Source organism: Chinchilla lanigera, unplaced genomic scaffold, assembly GCF_000276665.1.
Source record: "Chinchilla lanigera isolate Chin_1 unplaced genomic scaffold, ChiLan1.0 scaffold00006, whole genome shotgun sequence".
Lineage (NCBI taxonomy): Eukaryota > Metazoa > Chordata > Mammalia > Rodentia > Chinchillidae > Chinchilla > Chinchilla lanigera.
In genome coordinates, this window is record NW_004955407.1 from 21,081,530 (window position 1) to 21,090,919 (window position 9,390).

Consider the following 9,390-nt stretch of genomic DNA (forward strand, 5'->3'; position numbering starts at 1 on the left):
TTAAATCAAATGTACAATGACATTAATGCTTACTTCTACAAATTTTAGGTTGTTGCTGGGGGATATAGGTTAAAGCTACAGTGTTTAACTGGCATTCCCGATGCTGGGGGCATAGCACAAAAAAAAAAAAAAAAAAAAAAAAAAAAAAAGCATTTCAGGAATGCTTACTAGGATCAAATGTTGAAGAGTGTAAATGGCTGTCTGTATGCTAGAGACTTGAAGGATCTACTCATGGACCTGGAGTCCAATGCAATGTCCATGAGATTCTGTATTAAGGACCTGCACTACAAAGTCTGTGCCAGGTAGGTGAATGATCTTTGCCTGGCTGAGAGATTTGCACTCCAAGCCAGGAGAGAACATCCAAGTTGAAGATAAGAATTGAAACTCTCCTGAAGGATGAAAATAGCCAAAACCTCTGAAGAAAAACCACTGGAAAGCAACTTCTGGACAATCAACAGCATGAAATCTTCCCGTTTCGTTCTCCTTCTATGCCATTCTGACAGCAGTCCTCAGGTGGGTCTTCTCACTTAAGTTGCCTATTATTTAGTCCACCACAAGTTCTTTTCTGAGATAAAGTGATAGGCTTATGCTAACATGTTTTGCATTTTTTTGTACTATTTGACATATGTAATCCTATACTGATTTTATATTTATCTTTAAATGATTTTATGTTTATTTTTAATATATCACTGATGAAGTGTTAGAGTGTTTTAGTCTTGTGATAGTAAGGTTAGCATTACTGTAACAAAACATCAGATATAATCACCTACTAAAGAAAAAAGGTTTGTTTTGCATGATTTCAGAGGTTCCAATCTATAATTAATTGACCACATTGCTTTTGGGTTTGTGGCCATGGCAGCATATAATGGTAGGATGTATGGGGCAGAACAGAACGAGTCATCTCATGGCCATAAAGGAGAAGAGAAAGATAAAGAAAGAGATCAAAATCCCTTAGTGTCCTTTGGTCCAGTGACCCAAACACATTCCCCTGGGCCCCAGTTGTTAATATTTCCACCTACAAATGCCACCTACCTTTACCAATACCAATAACAATGCTATCAATATCTCCAGCAGACAGGCCTTCATGAATATTAAATATCCTATAGACAACAATCAACTGTAAAAGCCCATAAATCCTGATTTGCTTTTGGATAGTGTACTGATTTTTTTTAAATATGTATGCTGCACTGTAGAAAAAGTGATTGCAATTTCATTGGAATTTTTTTCTAGAAAATGGAGCTACTAATACATGGTGGGGTAATTATACTGCTCCAAATTTCAGTCTCAAGTTGGATATTGATGTTACATTAAAATTTTCCTTTTTTTTTCTTTTTAAACTATCTCTTTTTGATGCTATTATTTCAGTATTTTTCTATGCTTTAAAATTTCATTAAAGGAGTAATTTGAAATCAACAAACTATAGTGATAGTGGGAACAAAAACATGCTAGCTATTTGAGTGATTAGTCACAAAAAAGCAAAGAAGATTTTTATTGTGAGGCTTACCTATACAGGAAGATTCATAACAATAAGATATGTACATATATCTGTATATAAAATTAACTCTACTTTATATTTCACATGTTGTTTCCTCTAATCAAGGGAAGGGTTGTTTTTTTTATAAATATTTGATAAGTACAGTTTTATCCCATTGAAGGGGTATGTGAGTGAGTCAACAGACAAAGGCGTAGATTGAGGGAGGAAATAAAAGGAATCTAATTTGTTCACATATTTGTTTGATTATTGGTTTTATTATTGTGGATGTATTGAGGAAAATGCCAACCATTGTGAAGGAAGTCAAGGAAGAAGCAGGATGAAACTAAATATACAAAGAAGCAAGTACTTTGAAAATAAAAAGAAACAGAATATAGCTCAACTGTGCAGCACCTGCCTGGCAAATGGAAGGCTAGAATTTGATTCTCGGTACAAAGAAAAAAAGGAAGAAAGAAAGAAAGCTAGGAGAATCCAGACAGATGGGTGATTATCCTTGGGTAGGATGAGGGACATTTGTCTCTGCTATGTAGAGAATGAAGATGAAAGTACAATTGCAGCTGACTAGTGGCACATGGCTCTAATCTTAGCACTTAGGAGGCTGAGGCTGGATGATTGTTGTGAGTTCAAGACCAGCCTGGGCTGGTGAGCTCAAGGTCAGCCTGAACTACATAGTGTGGCTGGGTCTCAAAAAGACAGAAAAAAAAAAAAAAGAAAAAGAAAAAGAAAGAAAGAAAGGAAGAAAGAAAGAAAGAGAGAAAGTACATTTGCAAGTGGCAAAGGACAAATCCAAAACTAGTTCTAGTGTGATACAATATTGTGTCCTAAATTATTGAATTATTAATCAGTTATGATACAGAAGAAATTGTCTGATATGCTGTTTAATGGGCAAAAAAAAAAATATAAAGCTATTACTTATCTCTTAAACATTCCCTGCAGAAGTCAATCACACAGCCTCTCTCTCTCTCTCTCTCTCTCTCTCTGTCAATCTGCATTTCAAGCTAACTTTCTTCAGTTAGGTATGTCAAACTCCATCCAGATCCTTAAAATTCCATTGGCATTCTTATAAGAAATAACCATGTTTTTACATAAAACCCTGCCATGAAGAGAAATTATAAACAATCATTAAAATGATCACTTACATATACAACATTTTTTTTAGAATACTAAAAATGTGCAGACATCTAAAGGAATGAAAACATGTACTGATGGCTATAATTTAATTATTTTCCTCTTATTTGCATAATATCTATTTCTGCAATGTAAAATATCAAGTGAAGTATTTAAGAAGAAATTTCTCCAATAGACCTGCTAATTAAGAATACATTATCAAAGTAAACATTAAATTATATGCTTGGACATAGTTCTTTTGATGGTGAATGTTACTGTATTACTGATATCAGAATACTATAAAAATATTTATTCCTGTTAAGTTATGCCATCCAGCTTATGCAAAATTTAGAGGAAAAACTCTGAAGCTATAAAGCCATTATTTATTTAATAATTTATTATTATATGTAATATATTTTTTTCTTTTGGAGGGGAAGAAATGAATAATTAATTAATTTGACATAAATGGTGCTGTCATTTGGAGTGTTAATATTTCTTGATAATAAAAATGTGATATAAATATGTGAAGAACATTTTAGCTAACCAGGGGCAGAACTCTTTCCAAGAACAGTTGCACTACTCATTCTTGCCACAATTACAAAAATAAGCCATAGATTTCATACATAAGACAAACATATTGGAGAAAGCCAATGGAATGTTGCAGAGATAAAGGCATTTAGATTCCTAAACAAGAGTTCTCACGAGCAAATGACTTTATTACAGGAGTGTACTGGCTGAAATTGTCAGTAAATCATATGATGTCATATGAAAGCCAAAATTATATAGCTTAGCACATGTCATTAACATAAATAAGGTCTGAATCCAACAAAGAATGTATATATGGAATAATTGTGAACTGGGTTTATTGGACTTACTGCTTTTCTACTATTTGTTCTAAAGTGAAGTCAAAGGGAGACGTAAGATATAAGCTGATGAAAATGCCTTTAATGCTTTTATCCTCCACAAACTCATAATTGCTAGCAAGCCTGTGCACAGGTTGTGACACACTTCCATAGTGGAATTCTCCCACTGGGATACAAAGTTAAAAACCGTCATGTTGTAAACTGACCAAAAAAGGAACAAAAACATTGTAGGAGAAAACATGACAAAAACAGGTTAATTTGTTAAATATTTCAGTCACTAAATATATTGAATGTAACATATTTTGCATCACAACTAGTTGATTTTAGCATGAGTCGATAAAGATTACATAAATTTATAAATTTTGAACTTATTGGAAACTTGGAAAGTATTCTCATCAATACTTTATACTATATATGCTTCAAAATAAAATGAAGTAAAGACAGATTATACAGGTACTTAAAATTTGTGTTGGAAATCAGTGGTATGGAGCTGGGAGCATTGCTCAGTGATAGAACACTTACCTAGTGTGCATAATTCCCTGGATTCAATTTCAATTACTGATAAATGCATCAATGAATGAATAAATGTCATATTAATTTCTCTTAAGAATTATTAAAATAGGATAGACCAATTCTTTTATGTATTTTCAATTTTTACAGCTGCTCTGATCACTGTATAAATATAAAATTAGTTAAATATTACCGATATGGTACATAATATGGCAACTTGAAAGGACCAGTATAATTGGCACACACAATTATTCCTTAGCTCTAGTAATTTAAACACTAGATACTATATATTCAGCATCTGCAAATTTATTACCAATACCACTGAGCCCAGATAAAGTATAAGATTTACTTTCATGTACAATTATATTATTATAATACAAGCATGTTGATAGGAGTAATATGTGCAAAAAGTTGAAAGAAAATGTAATATTCAGTGTCAGGCAATTAGATAGGAGCTAAATATACGGAAATATGTTCAATACATGGGATCCAATATTTTTTTAAAAAAATATACTACAGTATGCACTGTATTGAATGGTGACTTCATGAGGGTACTACAATCTGTGATATCCCCAAAATGGTGTATTATAATGAAAACATTGGGGTAAGAATTAAAGTGGCAAAAATATTATTTTATTTGACAGACTAATATCTAGGCTGCATCAGAAGGTATATGCTTTGAAATCAATTGCACAGAGAAATCTGATTTTCAACATTGGGATAAACAAAATAGAAACTTAAGTTTTCAAATTTATGTCTCTGAATGACACATGCATATGTACATGCATACAGATGAGCACACCTATACACACACATACTAATATATATGTATACACACATATGCTTGTTTGAAATAATAGGCTTTTCATGATGGCTGGCATCATATGGATGTCATTAGACCTTGATGTACTAGCTGCAATTCTACTATCCTTAGTATATAATGCTTTCATCCAAGTGACAACATCATCCAACATGTCTACTTGACCTTTCACATTATATATGCATTTCATCACCCTGTCTTAAATTGTATTAACATAATTTAATATGTAACCTAGCAACCTCCAGTTGAAGTTATAAATACAGAGCTATAACTGTGCACACATTATAGTGTTCTTACTAAATACTGGTGAGTCTGATTGTCATGTTCTATGCCATCACTAGAAACTCTGAATTTGCTCCCCAAGGAAATATAGGTTAAGTTCCTCTGGTAATATTGTCATCAGTCTATCAATATGTGATGTGAATTTGCATGTGTTTCTCTTTAAAGACATTTTACATAATATACATTTTTTATTAATTAAAAGTGAATTTACGAGCTAGTCAGAGTGACACATGCTTATAATTCCAGCCATTTGAGAGACTGAGACAGGGAGGTCACAAATTGTAAGCCAGTATAAGTGGCATAGTGAGACTCCAACAAAAAGCCCAAATACTAAATTTGTAAAGAAACCTAACCCAACTAACTACTAACATAACTAACACAACTATCATAACGTAAGGAAATGTATTTAACTCCAGTGTTTTCCTTTTAAGGCACACCATATCTTCCTTGCATGTTGGAACACTAGACAGCACTTTATTGCTACATTTAAGGATAATTTCAAGCTGTAAAATAAGCAACAAAAACTTCAAACATACTCAAAACATGGCACTAAACATACCACAAAAATTAATACATTTTTGCATTATCAGAGCTGAAACAAGAAGTATCCTCACACTGAAACTTGGGCTTTAACCTACTGAAACTTTTCGTTGCTTTATGCATATTTTCAATAAGGTAAGCATGCAAAAATTTATTCTGAAGTTATAAACAAATTTTAACACACAGGAGAATTTGCGAATATAGAATCTGTGAATTGAGTCATGATTATTCATTAGAATTAGTGAAAAATGAATGTTGAGAAACAAATGAAAGTTCAAAGACCATTTTTTTTTTTTTTTTTGGTGTCAGGGATTGAACTCAGGACTTTGTGCTTGCCAAATAGGTTTTGTGCTAGTAAGCCATATTACTGGCTCAAATACCATTTTTGTAAATTAACCAAAGCCAAGACCTCTAGTATTTAACATTTGTTTTCCACAAGACTATTTTTTCTTGTTTAAAGAAGATAAAACTGAGACTCAAACAGCTGAAATAATATTTGCAGAATCACACAGATAGTTAATCTTAAAGGTAGAAATGAAATAGTACTTTTTTGGTTATTTCTCTGTTACAGAAATGCTTATAAAGTCACAGTGTAAAAATACAATGAAATCTCTCCCAGTTAATAAAAAGGACGAAAATACAGAACCATCTTGACTTGTTAACCTAACCGAACTGAGATAAATGAACTCACTCTCCACTATAGAGGAAAAGAATGAAGATTTGATAGGAAGATTGTGAAAATTATGCCAATCATCAAAGTGAAAAATGCTAAAAGTAGACAAGCGAGTGTGGTATGGATTTAAGATGCCTTTTGCAGCTAGGACGGGAATTATATGAGATAATCTGGATAACTTCAGTATTAGCCAACTATTCTATTGCTGGTACAAAATACACGACACCAACAATTTCAGTCAGGAGAAGTTAATTTTAGGTTATGGAATAAAATATTTTAGTTTATACATGACTGGATTCAAAGCAGAACTTTCACGGCAGAAGTGCTGCTTAGGTAATGATGGCTGGCTGCTTGAATCAAGAAGAGAGGAAGAGAAACGGCCAAGGACCAAGAGAGTGATCAAGGTCATGCCTCCATGACCCACACCAGCACACTCATAATCGTGCTTTACTGACTCCCTGGTGATTCTCAGTCCTATGAAGTTGAAAATATAGTTTAAATGTTATTACATCAGATACAATTTGTATACAAGAAGATCCCATATTGAAAGGTGAGATTAAGTGATGCAATTCTTGCTAATACATCCACAGATGATGTTTCATTCAGTTAGTTTATAAAAATCAATTTTCTGCAAAAAAGAAGAAAATTAATTAGCATAACTTTCCTCAAAAATTAATTAACTATAGATTTCTTTTAAGGGAGGAAGACCAATTTTGTGTGCATATCGCCATTCTTTAATTCTCTTTTTCTTATGAACACACACACATACACACAAATTTTAATTTAATAAAAGAAACTAGATCCAACCAAAGAGTATTAGCTTAGGGTAAACACCTCTATATTTCAAGTTAAGAAAATAAAATCTAGAGGTATAAAGCAATGGGTTATTATTATTATTATTATTATTATTTCTAATTATTAGTCCAATTCCAGATGCTGATATAGTAAAGTTGAACTCAAGTTCAGGCTCACTTACTGTATTATCATGTCCCTATTGCTGCTAGAAAATACCTGGCATCCTAAACCTGAAGGCTGAGAGGTTTGTTTTGGCTCACAATTTTTGTACATTTGATCTGCTGTTAGCTGACTCCAGGTCAGAAACAGGAACTCTTTTCTGGAGGAAACACTGGGATTAACTTTGAGAAATATGATGATGTTCCAGTTGAGACCACAAGCAACAACAGTCCTCCACATATTGAAAGTTTCACTGATGTTGAGATAGAGGAAATAAGTATGAGAAACATTGATCTTACTTGTTATGCTCACCCACTTCCAGTGCAGAAGCAAGATATTCCTATTATCAAAAAGGAAAGAGACTTGATGGCTTCTTCCCAAACAGTGTCTGGGAAAACTGTAGCATTTTTCTTGCCCATCTTGAGACAGATGTATTAAGAGGGTCCACATGAGCATTTCAGGTACATGAAGGAAAGTGAAAGCTATGAGCACTGCAAACAATACCCAATCTCCTTGGTGTTAGCACCAAGTAGAGAGTTAGTGGTAAGATCTATGAAGAAGCCAGAAAATTCTCATAATGATCTAGAGTTTGTCCTTGTGTGGTTTCTGGTAGTGCTGATATTCGTTAGCAGATTCAAGTGTTAGAACTTAGATGCCATTTGTTAGTAGCTACTCCAAGATGATTAGTGGATATGATTAAAAGAGAGAGTTTGGATTTAACCTCTGCAAATACCTGTTGTTAGATGAATTGGGCCAAATATTGGATACAGAATTTGAACCTCACATATGTAGAATTGTTCAGGAAGATACTATGCCTCTAAAATGTGTCTGTCACACTATCATGTTGGGTGCTATTTTTGCTAAGGAAATATAGATGCTAGGTTGGGATTTCTTAGATGAACATATCTTTCTGGCTATAGGAAGAGTTGGCTCTACTTCTGAGAACATCATGCAGAAAGTAGTTTGGGTGGACAAGTGATCATTTCTGCTTGAAAACCTATATGCAACAGGCAAGGATTCACTGTGCATAGTATTTGTGGAGACCTAAAAAGTATTCGTGACTCTTAATATGTTTTTGATCTTTTATCTTTAAAATAAAAAGGGTACAGATCCTCTAGAGTATTTTTATACTATGAAGAATATGTTTGTATCAGTATCCATGGAGACCATTCTCAAAGAGATAGAGAAGAAGCCCTTCATCAACTCTGCTCAGGAAAAGTCCAATTCTAGTGGCTACTGCAATAGCAGCAAGAGGATAAGATATTTCAAATATGAAATGTTATCAATTTTGATCTACCAAGTGGTATTGAAGAATATGTCCATTGCATTGGCCATATAGAACGTGTAGGAAACCTTGGCCTTGCCATCTCATTCTTCAATGAAAGGAACATAAATATTGCAGAATATTTTTTGGATTTTCTTGTTGAAGAAAAGCAAAAAGTGCCATGCTGGCTAGAAAACATGGCTTTCGACCACCACTATAAGTGTAGAAGTTGTGGAAGTTTTGAGAGTAGATTAAGTGAAGGGTTTGGTGCCAGAGACTATCGACAAAGTAGTGGCACTGGAAGTTCTAGCTCTAGCAGCAGTTGTACAAGCAGCTGTTACAGTGGTGGAGGTGTGGCCACTGATGCAACAGAGGATCCAGTGGGGTTAGATATGGAGGCTTCTACACCAGTGATGGATATGGAGAAAATTGCAACTCCCAGGGCATTGACTGGTGGGCAAATTGAGCCTGCTTTGCAGTAGATCATCCTGCCAAACAAGTTAATATGGAAACCACATGTACTTAGCCAGACTATATCTTGTGTGGCTAGAAGAACTTGCAGTACATTAGCAGCTGTTATTCTCCACTGGAAAAAATAAATTAAGGGAATTCAAGGACACAGGAAGAAATAAAAGGAAACATCAACAGACCTACTCAAAAGTTGGCTTGAAGACTTCATTGATATAGTTTGGGTTAATTTCCCTACAGCCTACCCCCATCTCAAACTGCATTTATAATTTTGAGACTGAGGATCACTTGTTTGTTTTCTTAAAAATAAAATAAAAAACAATAACAAAATAACAACGAGAACAAAACAAAATAATACAGGATTTTAACACAAAATGATAGTAATTAATAATGGTTATTATATTTGTCTTGGTTACT

At 33.7% G+C, this 9,390-nt stretch overlaps 1 pseudogene; it reads left to right on the forward strand.

Annotated features, from left to right (window-relative positions):
• The first annotated feature begins 231 nt into the window (after positions 1 to 231).
• LOC102008185 lies at positions 232 to 8,971 on the forward strand (annotated as a pseudogene).
• Positions 8,972 to 9,390: the final 419 nt, after the last annotated feature.